Raw genomic sequence first — 17,688 nt, 5'->3', positions numbered from 1 at the left:
GGTGATGACACTTGCTCTTCATCTTACCTAGGGTTGGTTTAACATTCATCTCTAAGCTGTAAATTATACATAGACAACCTATGCACGAAACTCTCAACAGCTATATTTATGATGAGGAGAATGAAGCTTATATCAGGTGTTTGGAGTCAGCAAGGTTAACTTACTTCTCTTCATTCCATAACCTCGCTTTATACGTAATAATGATCTGGGGAACCCTGCTGATGCGTCTAGGGTGCTTCTGCAACAGAAAAAGGCCGTGAGAGTTCCTTTTGGTATGAGGAGTACGGAAAGTTGTCGGGAAGTGTTCAAGATAGAGGGTTTGCTGACTATCATTTCAGCATACATACTTACCTACGTTACTTACGTGCACCAACACCCAGAAAAATACACAGCCAACTGTGCCTATCACGATCATGGTACTCGAGGAAGAAACTTACTTGCAATACCCCATACGCGTTTGAAGAAAACTCATCAGGGCCCAAACTATACCTGCTTGAAGCAGTTCAGTCAGCTTTCTCAGTAGCTCAAACTGCTCCCTCTTGCGCAGTTTAGAAGGAAGGTAAGAGATTTGCTTCCGGAGTAAACAATTTATGACTTGAAGGAATATTTTTCCCTCAAACTCTGATTTTTTACTGTTTGTGAATTTTTGATGTTTTTGCGTTATATACCTTTTTATATGTGTATAAATATATATGCATGTATATTTATTTGGATTTCAGACTTGTCATGTATTTATTGATGGTGCATTTTTATGATTGTAACTGTGGTAGAGGTTATAATGAATTATTATTATTATAATGATTTGTCTAAATCAATATAATGTTACACTTTGAGGATACAATAATACATCGAATAGGTTTTCTCATCCACAAATTTGGCCATTGAGTCATCAACTTGGGAACATAATTCCAACCGTCCATCACTACATGGTTTCAATTTCTAGAATGCAACATTAACCAATTGTACATAAATATAACTTTAGTCAATATGAATGACGTTTGAATTAGAATTATTTATTCTTGTCCATGTTAACTAATTAATCCTTTCCGTAGCAACCTACAATTCCCTCCGCTGGAGGGAAAAGTAGTTTTCCCTCCGGCGAAAAGTAGAACTTTTCGATGATCCGGTCATTCAAGATATGACGTTGTTATTATACGTTTGAAAAAAATAGTATATTGTGCAACAAATGGGGAAAGTCCAACTTTCTCCACATGTTGCACACTATACTTTTCCTACAACTGCACAAATTTCAATAATTCAAGTAATAGACTTGATTCAAATCAAAATGACCTTCGTTGACAGTATGTGCTAATTTATTGCGTTTCCATAGAAACGACTCAAAAACCCAATTTCATTGGTCTACCAAGGGAGGTGTGGGCAAAGTGCCGTGGGGAATAATATTTCCCACAGTATGCGCAATACATAGTTTTGCAATTGAGTAAGTTATGCAGAATACGCTACTTTTCATAGCAGTTGTAGGAAAAAGTATGTTCTAAATTTATTCAGATTCCTTCTTACTCACGAAAATTTATCTGATTCAAAATCGTATTCAGTGATATAATAAAAAAAATCAAAGAATGTTTTGATAATAAATACGAATATCTTGTATATCATATTTTCAATAATTATAGTTTCACACCCAAAACATTTCCTCAAGTGGTAATTTAATAACATAAAATTGTTAGTAATGTTATGGGACCACTTTCCAACCACGCTACTGAACGAATGTATTATCATAGTATAAGGAAAAGATAGTAAGCCAGTGTAATGCTTTTTTCGATTTTGTTGATGTTGAGCGCCATCTAGTTGCACTCACGTTCAACCTCGAATTTTACTGTCAAAAATTGATCCGTAAAGTGGAGCCCTCTGAAAAAATTGGTGTTATTTTGAAGAACTGAAATATTTGAAATAGAGTGGTCAGAAGATTTCTATATTTTGATATTTTTTCTGCTCTGTAATAAGAATTTACGCCAGTGGCGTGTATTTGTGATAAACAAGTACAATGCTACAAGTTATCATGATATCACTAATCAGGTCCAGTCGTCATGAAATGATATCTCTAGGTTTTTTCAGGATTTATGAATGGAATAAACTCCATTTTCCGGAATATCGATATTGCAATTGAATGTATTTGAAGAATATTCGATTGATATTGTTTTGTTATAGATTGAGTGAGAATAGGTAAAGTTTCTATCAACATTGATATCCTAATATCGTAAGTTCCAATGAAATTTCTCAAAAGCTATATTTAGCATTTGACAGTTGGTTTCGATCATTTTTCCCAACCTTACGATTCTTCGAGTTATGTATTTTATTATTCGACTGTAATAATTTTTTCTGACCGAAAAATCAGCCCATGTTTTTATGAATATTTGAAGAAAAGTTTACCTTAAACAACCAAATTATAATGAAATATCTCAATTATGTTGAAAATAAATAAAATCATGTTTTATTTTTATATTTACCTTATATTTAAAATTGAAATGAATATTTTCGGATTGTAGTTTGTGGATTGAACATATCAATGGATTTTTCATATAGCTCAGGAGCTTGAAATATTAGAAGTTTCCTAGTATACATCTTTTTTGGTAAAAATGAAGGAAAAAACTTGAAAATTGGAAAATTCAGTTTTAATATCAAATAAAAGAAATTTTATATGATAATAAAAGTTCAAGAGTTGGTAGAGACAGAGATGGAATTTTAGTTCTTCTATACATATTGTAACGAAATCGCAAGCCCTACGCCACTGCCTCTTTCTAGAAGGTACCGAGAGCTTGATAGAAAGATCAAGACGCTTCTAGAGAGAGATGCGAGCGGTATATAACCAATCGAAGCCGCAGAGCAGGGCAGTGCGACGGAATCGACGGTCAGTGCCGTACACTCAATTAGATATGAGTTGTAGAAATAAATTAATGTAGTAGTGAAAATAAATTAGTGTAATAGTTGAAATAAATCATCTGTAAATAGTTATTCATAGTTGTGTACCTGAAATAAATTAGTGTTAGTCAGAAGTACCGATTTAATTAACCGAAAAACGTTACAATTGGTGTCAGGTGTGGGGTTCGCGTGTGTTTTCGAACCGAGAGTTAATTTAATCGTGAACATTTCTGTGGATATTATCGTGGACATTTTTTTAGTGGACATTCTCGTCAAAATTTCTGTGGACAGTAGTGTGAAAATTTTTGTGACCATATTTTTGAATGCCATTTACGAGACTCGCAGTCAAGAAAAATGGATCAGACAACCTTGGATTTCTGTAAGCAAGCTTTTGAACAACGGACCAAGCAAGTGCAGGAATTTAAAACAGAAATAAAGGAAAGCATCAAATCGTTGAGAAATGAAACGGAGGATAATTGTAGAAGAATGATAGATAACACGAAAAGGTTAGAGAATACTAGGAATGAGGTTGAATCGAAGAAACTGGAGGATCATGAAAGGAACCAGAATAATCAGGAAGTGTCAAAAATGATGGATACTACACCAGATAGGAAAAAAGAACGTTTGCAAATGAAGGAAGCCAGAAGACTGAAACTGAAAGAATACAGGGCCTTTCAGGAATTCCTGAAGAATGTTTGCAGCGTGGAGATCTGGTTGAAACAAAAGCTTCAGATAGCGGCAGATGAGAGCTATAGGGAACCTCATAACCTGGAAAGTGAAATCCAGAAGCATTCTACATTTGAGGCAGAGGTTATGGACAGCGATGAAAGAGTGCAAAGCGTAATAAACGAGGGACAAGTGTTACTACATTCGAATCACTATGCCAAAGATGAAATAGTCATAAGGCTGATAAAAATCAAAGAGGATTGGAAGAGACTATTGGAACTCAAGCAGATCAAACGGGAAAAGCTGAACGAGGCATATCAAGCACTGCTCTTCAGGAGGTCCGTCGAAGAGTTTGAGGTTTGGTTAGTTGAAGTCGAGATTCAAGTTAGTAACGATTTCGGAAACGACTTGGCTTCAGACAACAACATCCTAAGATGCCACCCCACTTTGGAAAATGACTAACAACAGCACCTAGAGAACTACGAGAGCATCAACGAGATAGATGAGGAGGTACAGTGGTTGAGCGACAGGAAATCGCTGGCAGCGTCTTTGGACATGAGTATCAGTCTTACCGCGGTCCAGAGCTTACAGAAAAAAAATCGGACGCTGGAGGTCGAGCTGAACTCAAGGGAACACATCGTGAAATGTTTGATGGATAGGGCGGTCAACATGATGAGATCCGGTCATGAGTTCTCCAATGATATCAGTGAGAAGGTGAAGGAATTGGAGAATCGATTTGTGATGGTGAGGGATATGGCCAGTCTGAAGATGTTGAGGTTGCAAGATGCCCTTGAATCGGAAAAGTTTTACGAGGAGAGTTCAGAAGCTGAGGCCTGGATTGATGACAAGTTGTTGGCTCTGGCAACAAGTGAGGTTGGTAGAGATGAGATTTCCATACAGATATTGCAGGGAGAGCTGAGTATAATAACTGCTGAAGTTGAAGCTTACCAGGAAACGATCGATAAATTATCGCAGAGATGTTGCCATCTTGTGGGAAGAGAGCACTACGATGCAGATAACATCAAGAAAAGAGAGGAAGAAATAGTGCACCAGTTCAAGAAATTACGTCAGCTAGTAGCTCAGAGGGAAGTTTCCCTCTCTGAAGCCTTCCAGTATTTCGGGTTCCTCCAAGAGTGCACCAAGCTCCAAGAATGGATCAAGGACCAGATGACCAATTCCAAAATTGAAAAGCATGTTGACAGAGTTGATGTCGAGCATGTGAAACTTCTAATTCATGCCTTCGACACTTTTTACGCTAGTTTAATGAATAGCGAGGCAAGGCTCCTATCATGTTTGATCAGTGGAAATGCTCTGATAGAAGCTAAATGCACATATAGCGCTAAGATCCAGGAGATGATGATTGAGGTCCAGACTCAATGGAAGGATCTTTTGGAGCTGGTTAACGGTCTGAATGAACTCTTGGTCGGAGCAAAACAGGTGCATATGTTCGATAGAAGAGCTGAAGAAATAATCTCTTGGATAAGCGAGAATGAGGTTGACTTGTGCTACGATACCAATAGTCAAGATTCGGAAAGTAACCAAAATTTGCTCAGAAAACCTCAGACTTTCGAAGGCGAGTTGGAAGTGATCGAGGACAAGGCGAACTTTAGAGAGCAAGAGGCCAACAAACTTGTCGAGGAATTCCCAGAAACCAATGAGCACATTGACAGCAAGAGGGAAGATACGCTGGAAGCTTACAAATATATTGTTGTGTGCGCAGAGAAGGAGAAATATAACTTGCAGCAATTGGAACCATCCCGAGGATATATTAACCAAGACATTGCCGAGAAGTTCAAAATCCTGAAGCTTGGATTAGGGACTTAGAAGAAGCGAAAGGATATCTGCGATCAGAACCTGGACGTTCAGTTATTCAAGAAGGAGGTGTCCGTATTCGTGAATTGGCTGATAACGAGGGACGACGCTCTCGAGGAAGAGAAACTGGAAGATCTGATCGGGAGGTATTGCGACTTTGAGGAGAGGATCAAAGTTCGAGAGAGGACTGTTAGGTGTTATTTCTGTGAACAAGGAAATTGCAGAAACGGAGAATCCTGTAGATTTAGCCACCGTGCCGGATATGTTCAGGGACTGAACATCCTAGGAAGGGGGCAGTGTAACAAATTCGCAAGCCCTACGCCACTGCCTCTTTCTAGAAGGTACCGGACACACCGAGAGCTTGATAGAAAGATCAAGACGCTTCTAGAGAGAGATGCGAGCGGTATATAACCAATCGAAGCCGCAGAGCAGGGCAGTGCGACGGAATCGGCGGTCAGTGCCGTACACTCAATTAGATATAAGTTGTAGAAATAAATTAATGTAGTAGTGAAAATAAATTAGTGTAATAGTTGAAATAAATCATCTGTAAATAGTTATTCATAGTTGTGTACCTGAAATAAATTAGTGTCAGCCTGAAGTACCGATTTAATTAACCGAAAAACGTTACAATATAAGCAAATAGCCACTCTCAGTGCTGTGCAGTTTTTTTTATAAAGTAAATAAGCTACTTTATCAAATCCAAGCCCAACCATTAACGAAGAAAGAACTGAAAATGACCTTTTAAATCAGAATCGTTGTTATCCGTGTTTAATTTGAACTCTTAGCTCTCTGGTTAACACCAGTTCTACAAGATCTTGTTCTAAATCTGTTATTTATCCATCATTTGAGAAAGGACCTATTGCCTCAATCCCTTCAATATTCAAGTAAATGGTAACAAGTGAGTATCAAGGTGAATTTAGATGTCAGAAATACATTAAAGAATTTAGCTACGATCAGGTCAGAAGCTTTCGATTTCTAATTCAATAAAAATTTAGAGAGATTTCCTCAATTTTTACTGAATTAGAAATCAAAAGTTTCTGATTTTTTTTTGTTCTTGGAAGGAAACAATATGATGTATTTTTTCGATACTCTCGATCATTTGAATTCAACCCGCACCAATTCTTTACAAAATAATTTTCTATGGGAATAAAGCTTTTCCGATATAAGACACTATACGATATTGATGAGGGTTATTGAGTCTCAGTGCTGCCCTGATGATAATGAATTTGATGTTTTGAAAAGCACACAGTTTCAGTCAATAAAACCTTGTAATCATGAAGATACTGAGTGATATCAACGCGAATGCTCTTGCAACCATCAATAATTATTATGAATTAACTGGCAATTATTTCTTTGAAGTTGGCAAAAATAACAAATTAGGTACCGAGACCCATATATTTGATGGTTTCCTTGTCACTATATATAAAAACCGTTTAGCAACTTGCAACGGATAAAAAATGTGGGCTCAAAAATTCATTGACAGAAGGCTTATTCAAGATCGACTCAAGAATCAAATCCCAATACAATACAGAGAATGGAAATCCCACAATAAGCATTCAAAATTAGCATTGTTACAAATTACATCTGCAACAGAGACTACCTGCAAGGTAATCAGCCATATGTTAATAAAAATATTTTGGTAGTATGACAACAATTCCGTTTATGATATGTTGAAACTCAATGAAAGCCTATTGTGCTTCTATATACCTTCTCTTATACCTGCTATTGAAATATGTAGATTACACGAATATTCTGTTGTGGAGTTATAATCTCAATGATATCGAGAAAATATCCTCCGAACTACTCAATTTTGTAAAAGAGTGGTTTTTAAATAATCGCTTGGTTCTGAACACGGAAAAGACAACCTTTGTTTTATTTCGGACAAAGAGAGCAATTGTTGAGTTGATTTGCCTAAGTATCTGACTGTAGATGGTACACAAATCAAACTAGAAAACAACAATAAATTCTTAGGTATCTACATAGATGAATTCCTAGATTGGGGAATTCATATTGACTATCTCTGCCATAAACTAAGAACTACATCTTTTGCTATCAAGAATGTTTCAAAATTTGTAGGCATCAAGTCATCTATTGTCTTCTACCATGCATTTTTTGAATCTGTAGTTAGATATGTCATTGTATTTTGGGGGACTAATACATTGATTCGAAAGATTTTCATTATACAAAGAAGAGTTATACGTAGTATAAACAAATTAAATTTCAGAGAAAGTTCTAGGGGTATTTTTAAGAAAAATAATATTTTTACCATATATGCATTGTACATCTATGAATTCTTTTTTATTATGCATCTGAAATAGCTTCTGGATGTTTCAAGTATTAGTTTTTTTTTTAATTATCCAATCAGTTTGTTGATTCCTCAGAGGAATGCAAAATATACGAGAAACAATTTCATTTTTCATTTCGCGATTTTTTTCTTATCCTTCTCAAGAAATATAAGAATGGGCAAAAACAGCAAAACCATTATTTCTGGTATTTACCCTTATTCTTATAACAAGAAAGGTAAAAATAGCATATTTACCCAAGTACATGTTAAATTCTATAGAAAAACTACCGCTCAATTGATGTTGAGATTGAGCAAAATAGGACCAAATGGTATTTTATAATCCGGTTGGCCGGTCCTGAAGGCGGCCCTAGATCGTAATGCGTTCAATAATCCTCCTGACCTTGTAATAAAAGAAATTGGAGTTATGACTTAAAAAGGTACAGAAGAAAACGCTAAAAAGATAGAAGTGTCTAACGACAAGAGATGTAATAAACCATAACAGGCACTTTGAAAATTTGCCGCCTGGCATTTCCTTATCATTTTAAGATAAATATAGTTAGTATGTTTCAGGATATATTAAAATACAAATTCAATTTAATGAATCCTCAAACCCCAAAACAATTCTCATTAAAAAAATTGCATAAAAAAATCATCCAAGTAGACTAGCAGTATCATTCATTATCGCTCATTGTTCCAAATTATCGAGAAAATTAATACCGATCATCCAAAGCGGAGCTAATTTTCGAGGATAATTCTTAATCAAAAACAGTACACACTTAATAGATGAAATTAAACATATCAAGCTACCTAAAAATTGAAAATTTATTTCGTTTGACGAATCCCCCTATAGAAAGTATAAAATTTATAAGATTGATATTTTGAATTGTTTTGGAGTTTGTCTAGAATATAATCATTATTTCGCTTTTACCTGAAATATTCATGGATTATTCAGAACGTAGAATTCTCTAAAACCTTTCAAATAAAAATTGTATTTATTGGTGCAGGTATTGGACCTTATTTGTTGCTTTAAAGGTACCTACTGACGCATCCGTAAATAGGTGCTCCTCCCTTTGATATCTTCAAACAGATATCTGGAAAGTTCAGTTTGCAGATACGTTTAAACATGAAATTTGTTAAAATTGTCAACTTTCGGTAATCTATATGACACATTAAGGATTAAGCCCAGATTATCCGGGACGTATTGAAAATGCCATAAATAAATTAATTTATCTACGACTGTATTGTCATATTTTTAAAATCAAAATCTCATTTGGGAAATCCATAAACAATTTTCATTACATGACAACGTTCAAAATACAATTATAGATTCTTATGTAGACGGAGTAATCCTACGCTGGGACACAACAATACAATCTAAATGCCATAAATAAATTCATTCTCATTACAGGTATACAGATACAAAAAGAATGATCGAGCGGATTTTGAGAACATGAAATCCTCCAAGAATACACTTCGTGCTCAATTCTATGAATGATTCAAAACACTTTGGTACTTCAGTTGATGTGTGTACATTTTAAGACCCCAGGTTTAAAAGAATAGAAAGATTCGTCGGTTCTCAATTCAGAATAAAAAAATATTTGACTACTGAAATAGAGAAATGTCTAAAAATCACAATGCATAGGGAACAGAAAAGCAAGGTTTCAAATGAAAAAACATTGCCAACGATTTAAAAGACGGCATTACATTTCGAATGTGGAATCTTATATTATTATTTTTAGAACTCTTTATTGCTAAATTCATATGTTTGAATCTTATATTCAATTTTTAAATTTTTTTCATTGATAATATCCCAATTGTTTTAGCCTTTTTTAAGTTATTGTGATTTTAGTTTTGGCAACGTCGCGGATTCTGGGAAATCGAGACGTATGTTTTGTTAGATTAATTAATGGGATGTATCGGCGGTCGGAAAGAAAAGTTAAAGGTTGTTAGTATAAAGTTTTCGGTGTTTAATATAACGGTTTTGGTTTAATTAACAGACATTTCAAATATATTAGGCCGGCCATCCACGTACAGTTGAAACTGTCAGTTTCGACTGAACAGTTAAAACTGTCAGTTTCAACTGTGAACTGAGATGTGCACACATGTGCAGTTCAAAGCTTCAGTTTGTTCCATGATGTATTCGAGAAGGTCCGACCATCTGGCGGTCCTCGGTTTAATTTTTGCAATTTTACCAAGAATAAAGAAGAGAAAGCATAAACAGTGGTGCAAGCAGTGGCTACAAAAAAGAAATTTATCTTCACACATAAATTTATTGAGAGAATTAGGAGAAGAACCATTAGATTTTCTCAATTATTTGCGCATGACTGAAACAGTGTACCAAAAATTACTATTGTTGGTTTCTCCTTTAATTGTGAAAAAAGATACAGTCATGAGAACTGCAATATCTCCACATGAAAGATTAGCTGCTACTCTGAGATTTTTAGCCACAGGACGCTCGTATGAGTGCCTGAAATTTTCTACAAGAATATCTCCTCAAGCTGTTTATTTTTGACAGCACCGATTTCTTGGTCGTACCAGGTTCCGTTTCTTCCAACTTTTTCGCCAGTCTGCTGTATGCCGCATCTTTTTTGGCGCGATCGTGATAATCAGCCGATGTCACTTGCCATAAACAAGGTTCCGACCTATATAGTTCGATAAAATCGACTATAACCTGGTTATGTTTACGCGACATTGTGATGCGCACCCTTGCTCGACACGAAATCAACTGAGAACTACACAGTTGAACCCCCACACACTGTCAGTTCAGTTAAACCTTTCAGTTAAAAATATGAACAATTTCATTTCTCTCAGTTGAACTGTTCAGTTGAAAAATTCGAGTTGAACTGAGACTGAAATACCCACTCACGTAGAGTTTCGACTGACAGTTTTAACTGTTCAGTCGAAACTGACAGTTTCAACTGTACGTGGATGGCCGGCCTTAGGATTACAGTTCATTAGAAGGTCAGTTTGCATTGTATAAGTCCCATTTTGTTCCATTTCAATCCTTATACCCTGTTCCCTTACATCCTTATACAGTGCGGTGCTGTGTGGAAGCAAGAGAGCAGTTTATGTTGGTAAGACAATTTATAACATCATTTTATTGGTTCAAATATAGGGAAAATGCAACATTTTTTGGTTCTTCGAGCACGGGTTTTTTGAACTTTAATTCAAGTTTCGGTTACATTTATTTTAGTTTCTATCGGTATACGGAGTTTCGGAACTCATTTTCATTTCATTCCTAATTGTATTTGGAAATATTAATTCAGTTTATTTTGTTCGTTCATACGTTATTGAGCGAAGTGAAAACGTGCGGTAGTTTTTGTATTTTTTCAGCGGTTATCAAATACATTTCGAGTCCCAGAGTAAGCCTTGTTGCCAAGCGTACACAAAAGTATTCAATTCACAGTTTAGACTCGCGGGGTTAGTTTTCGAGTATTCTGCGCACTTGACTTTCAACACAATGGGTGGAACGTCAACTGAACGGAAAATGAAGATGCTTATTGCTAAGAAAGAATCTTTATTTTCGATAGAATTTATTGGATTTGTCAAAATCATTAACAAGTGGAATAGCTTAAACTAAATTTTTAACAATGGTCAGTTCAATCAATTCAACAAAGAATGACCTACTGAAAATAATAGACGATATAACAGAGCTCAGTTTTGAAATTGATGATGAGTTCGAACCAGACTTCAATATATTTAGAACCATTGATGAAATGTGTTGTCACATTCAATTTTCAGCGGCTAAATTGGAAAGAGAACAAATTCAGAAAGATGTTTCTTCGGTTAATGTTGAACCTCAGGGAAGTTTGATACGTAATCTTCCTACACTACCGAAAATTGAATTGCCGGAATTTTCGGGAAATATTAGAGAATGGGAAACTTTTTACTCAATATTCAACAGTTTGATACATGAAAATAAGTTACTTACGGATACTGATAAAGTAAATTATTTAGTAGGTCGTTTGAAAGGATCTGCGTTGACTATTTGTTCTTCATTAGCTCCTACTGGAGAAAATTATGAAATCATTTGGAATTCGCTTGTGGAAAAATATCAGGATAAGCGCGCTCTTGCAACTAATTATTTGTGTCAAATTTTAGAGTTCAAATCGATACAGGGTGAGTCATCTAAGGGTCTCAATATATTTTTGGAAAAATTTGATTGTGCGGTACAGGCTTTAAAAAAGCTTAAATTAGATGATATGTCGGACTTCATTTTAATGCATCAGGCCCTTTCTAAGCTTGATTCTGATACGGTGAGATCGTTTGAAATGACTATTAGGGGTAATGGGATACCTACCTATGAAAATGTGATTAAATTTGTTAAGGAACAATCGAATATTTTGGCCCTAAATCAGCAATCAACCATTAGTAGAGGTGATAGCTATAAAACTCGTAATTCGAAATCCTTTTTTGTACATCAAAATAATTCTTGCGTAGGAATGGATCGGTCAAATATATGTATTTTTTGTAATCGGAAAAATCATTCGTTGAGTAAATGTGATAAATTTAAACAACTATCGCCAGCTAAACGATATGCTATAGTACGGGATAACAACTGGTGCTTCAATTGCTTATCGCCAAATCACGGGGTAAGAAACTGTCCTTCAGACAAATTATGTTCAGAGTGTTCCAGAAAACACCCCTTCCTATTACATTTGGGACGTATACAGGGTGAACTGAAAAAATATCCAAATTCGAAATCGGATTCGAATACAAATACGTTGGTTTCAACAGATAACAATTTTTGTGCTACTGCTATGGGTGATCGGCATATACATTCCGGTTTTATTGTCGACGGTTATGGTAAATGTTTTGAACGGTTCGGGTGGTTTGAAAAAAGCTAGGTTTTTAGTAGATAGTGGCAGTGAAGTTAACTTACTTACTTATAGGTGTTGTAAGAAATTAGGATTGAAGTTTTCACAATGTTCAACGTCAATTCATGAGGTTGGATTCAGTTCAAATTCAATTAAAGGTTTTACAAGTATTATTGTTTCGTCTAGGTATGATTTTAATAAGAAATATTCTATTGAGGCATTTTTAGTAGATAAAATCACGGATAAACTTCCAATAGCTAAAATTGATCGCGGTGTTTTAAAGAATTTTGGAAATATCCAATTGGCAGATGAAAAATTTGACGAACCGGCTGAAGTTGATGGCATTATGGGGGCGGATCTTTTCTCGATTATTGTGGGTAATTCGGTACCATCAGCATCGGGATCTCCAGTGGCGGTACAAACGGTATTTGGTCATATTATTATGGGAAAGGTTCGTAAGTTAGAGTCAAAGGGGGAGTTCGGTGTATTCTTTAGTTTAAGGGAGGAATGTCAGTTAAATGACTTGGTTTGTAAATTTTGGGAGATGGAACAAGTTCCAAAGAATATTTTGCCGGACCCAGCAGAAGTAATATGCGAAAATTTGTTTTCTACATCTTTTAGTAGAGATTATGAGGGACGTTTCACGGTAGCGCTTCCTTTTAAGAATTCTCCGAATACTTTGGGTAATTCTAAGACAACGGCATTGATTCGGCTCTATTCATTAGAAAGAAGGTTGGCGAAATTTCCGGAGTTTCGTGTGAGTTATAATGAGATAATGAAAGAAGCAATTCAGTTAGGTTATATGCATTTGGTTGAGGATGAATATTTAAAAGATTCAGAACCTGCGTATTACATGCCTCATCATGCTATTGTTAAGCAATGTAGTTCGAGTACACCAATTCGTGTGGTTTTAGATGCTAGTACATCATCCGATAATGATGTTTCGTTGAACGACTTATTACATGGTGGTCCAAAACTACAATCCGATATATTTTCTTTATTGCTGAATTTTAGGTTGTTTCGAATAGCGATTACAGCGGATATTCGACGAATGTATCATCAAATAAAATTAGTTGATTATCAATGGAGGTTTCAAAGATTGCTTTGGCGTTTCAGTCCTGATGATCCGGTTCGGGTATTTGAATTCAATCGTTTAGCATTTGGGGTAAAATCAAGTCCATATTTGGCTCTTCGTACTATAAAGCAATTGATAAAAGAAAATGGATGTAGTTATCCTTTAGCAACGAAAATAGTTTCGACAGATGTTTACATAGATGATTTGGTTTGCAGCATTCCTTCGGAAGAGGAAGCATTTAATTTGTATTCACAATCAGTGTCATTATTCGCAGAAGGAAAATTCGAGTTAGTTAAGTGGTCTTCTAACTCTTTCGATCTATTAGAGTTAATTCCTAATGATCAACAACTTGTGGTTTCGTTAACATTTGGAGCGGAGACAAAAACTGGGTGTTATGTGTCTGTTCGGAATGTAGCGAATGAATCGTTTTATACAATGTTTTCGAGAGTTTCGTCGTGGATTTTTATTTTGCGGATTACGGTTTGGTTACTTAGATTTTTGAAGAAGCCTCCCAAGAGGAAATTTATTATAGCGGATGATTTGAAAGAGGCGGAGATAGTATTGATGAAAATTGTTCAGGGTAAAGCATTCGGATCGGAAATAATGTTATTGAATTCAGAAAAAGAGATCTATGGAAAATTACGCAAATTGACTCCTTTCATCCAAGATGGAGTTCTCAGGGTGGGGGGGCGATTAGCAAATTCTTCTCTCAAGTTTTCTAGCCAACACCCTATTCTACTTCCAGGCAAAGATCCTTTTTCAGTAAAATTAATTCAATACTATCATAAAATAAATCTCCATACAGGTTCATTTCTTTTAGAAGCGTTGTTGAGACAAAAATATTCGATAGTGGGTGGTCGTAATGTTATACGACAGCAAATACATGCCTGTAATCATTGTTTTAGGTTAAAGCCCAGAAATAATTATCCTCTGATGGCGAATTTGCCTGTTTCAAGGATGAATCCTACAAAAGTGTTTTCTCAAACGGGGGTAGATTACTTTGGACCGTTCGAAATATCACTCGGTAAAAATAGAAAGACTCAAGTATATAAGGGATATGTTTGTTTGTTTATATGTATGAGCGTAAAAGCAGTTCATTTGGAACTCGTCAGTTCATTATCTACGGATCATTTTTTGCAAGCCTTTAAACGGTTTATATCTCGAAGGGGTACTTGTAATGTTCTGTATTCAGATAGGGGCACTAACTTTGTGGGTGCTAAAAAAGTTCTTCGCGAAATTAATGAATTTATTAATTCGGATCAGTTTATAACTTCTTTTCAAAATGAATTAGCTTTGAATGGTATTGAGTGGAAATTTAATACAGCCGGGGCACCCTACATGGGCGGTTTGTGGGAGACCAATGTTAAATCGGCTAAGAATCTGATTTATAAGGTAATAGGTACTCAAATTCTAACTTTTGAAGAGTTCAGCACTCTTCTTACGCAGGTGGAAGCTTTATTGAATTCACGTCCTCTTTGTCGTCTGTCATCAGATTCAAGTGCACCGGAAGCATTAACACCTTCACATTTTTTGACAATGTCACCATTAAAATGTATTCCATCGCATGATTTGTCGGATATCAAGTTGAATAGGCTTGATCGTTTTCAAATGATTGACCGGATGGTTCAGGATTTCTGGAAGCGCTGGAAATTAGAGTATCTAACGACTTTACAAACTCGGGAGAAATGGCATTTGAAATGCTCAAATATTGAAGTTGGCACGGTTGTCATATTAAAATGTGAAAATTCGCCACCACTGCATTGGCCATTGGCGATGGTCACAGAGGTCCATCCCGGAAAAGATGGTATAGTACGTAATGTAACGCTGAAAACGAGTAAAGGTACCTATACACGACCTGTAGTAAAGGTATGTCCTTTACCGACCCAGTAGTCAGAAGAGTTGAATACTATATATATATTTTTTTGTAGGTTAATTTTTTGTTTCTTTTTTGGTGAATTTCTTTTCTAAGAAGGGATGATTTTGACAAGTTCATTTATGAAAGGTATTTGATTTCAAAGTGTCTGAAATTGAGTTTTCAGGGCGGGGGGTATGTTTTAGCCCTTTTTAAGTTATTGTGATTTTAGTTTTGGCAACGTCGCGGATTCTGGGAAATCGAGACGTATGTTTTGTTAGATTAATTAATGGGATGTATCGGCGGTCGGAAAGAAAAGTTAAAGGTTGTTAGTATAAAGTTTTCGGTGTTTAATATAACGGTTTTGGTTTAATTAACGGACATTTCAAATATATAAGGATTACAGTTCATTAGAAGGTCAGTTTGCATTGTATAAGTCCCATTTTGTTCCATTTCAATCCTTTTACCCTGTTCCCTTACATCCTCATACAGTGCGGTGCTGTGTGGAAGCAAGAGAGCAGTTTATATTGGTAAGACAATTTATAACATCATTTTATTGGTTCAAATATAGGGAAAATGCAACACCAATTCTATTCATATTTCTTCGGATGAAACCACTTTCTACTATTATATGAATAATTTTAATTCAATTATATCTATCAATTTGTTTTTATTATCCCTGAATAGAGAGTTGAGTGATCATTCAAACTTTTATCGTAATGCAAAACGCAATTATTCGAATAAATATTCAATGAATATTCCAATATTCAAATGTAGTGGTAACTTAATAATAACATAAAAATTGTTGGCAATGTCATGCGACCCCTTTTCAACCACGCCACTGAATGAATTATCGTATTATTCCTGCGCCATCTATAGCTCATGATTCAGCGCCATCTATTATCGAGTTACTTCTCCACTTTGGGTAGTCAATAGTGTTCGATATATGCAACCCGTAACACACCCGGATCCAACTACAGTAGCGACCCCTGGTGACCAGTTCCTTGCCGTCAAACGTCGGTTGGCTTACTATCCATTCCTTATACTATGGTATTATTTCTGCGTCATCTTTAGGTAATGGTTCAGCACCATCTGCTATCGAGGTACTTCTCTACTTTGGGTAATCAATAGTTTACTATATACGAAATCTGAATTAACGACACATCCAACTGCAGTAACGACCTCTTCTTAAAGGTTCCTTGCCGTCAAATGGTGGTACTGCATATGAATAATGAAATCAAAGACTTACGACTCTCCGCACCGAAGATATAGTGTCGAGTGTTTTGATACTCGGATGTTTTCCATGATTCTTAAAATCGGTTAACTGAATAGTTCTATCAGATAGTGAATTTGAAATTCGGAAAAGTAAACATAGAGGACTCTATATTGAAGACAGTGAAGTGGTTGAGGAGAATGATTAATTTTGTGTCTATCAAGAAAATTTGTGAGAGGGTTATATTGGAAGAATTTCTACAATTTTCTCTTGGACACGGCATAATACTTGATTGTCAACACGGCTTCCTACCGGGGCGCTCGGTCATCACAAACCTCCTCCAATCTGACAACTCCTGGTCGATGTCTCTTGATGAGGGCGACCCGGTCATTTACCTTGACTTCTCTCGAGCCTGCGACCGTGTGCCTCATAGACGTCTCCTGTCCAAACTCGATCATATCGGAATTCGTGGCCGCCTCCTCTCGGGGATCGAGGCTTTTCTTTCGAATCGCATATTCCAGGTTCGTGTAGGCGATTCAGTCTCTTCACCGAGAGCTGTTATGAGTGGAGTACCACCAAGGCTCTGTCTTGGGTCCAGTTCTTTTTCTACTCTACGTTTCTGACTTGCCACATCATGTCATCTACCACTTCTCACAGTTCGCCGATGACACCAAGATATTTAGTCCCTCCAGTAGCGCCTACACTATTGAAGATGACCTCGATTCCATTTCGTGGTGGTGTGAGGAATGGCAACTGCCACTCTACAGTGGGAAGTGCGTCGTCCTCCACATGGGTCCCCATAATCCACGCCAGAGTTACTATCTCAATAGAGTTGTCATCCCTGTTTCCAGCAGCCATTGTGATTTGGGTGTTATACTGACAGATAACCTGAGTTGGTCCGATCTCGCGCCCGTCATACAATGAAAGACTCTCCATAATGAACCTACCAACTTTCATGAACCGGAGGACTCGTGGTCACCTCATCACTACTTTTCGAGCTCTGAATGATCTGTTTGGTGTCAGTTTGAGCAACCTATTCACGTTGAACGGGGATAGCCGTCTGAGAGGCCATGCTTTCAAGCTGCGAAAGGT

At 36.3% G+C, this 17,688-nt stretch overlaps 1 protein-coding gene across 1 annotated transcript in view; it reads left to right on the top strand.

Moving 5' to 3' along the window:
• LOC123681922 (leucine-rich repeat and guanylate kinase domain-containing protein-like) overlaps positions 1-17,688 on the top strand; it is a 214,417-nt gene that overhangs the window by 136,940 nt on the left and 59,789 nt on the right. The gene's annotated exons all lie outside the window — the stretch shown is intronic.

This window comes from Harmonia axyridis, chromosome 6, assembly GCF_914767665.1.
Source record: "Harmonia axyridis chromosome 6, icHarAxyr1.1, whole genome shotgun sequence".
NCBI classification, from domain to species: Eukaryota; Metazoa; Arthropoda; class Insecta; order Coleoptera; family Coccinellidae; genus Harmonia; species Harmonia axyridis.
The sequence above is the reverse complement of the archived record's forward strand: the minus strand, read 5'-3'. Positions and strand labels throughout refer to the sequence as shown.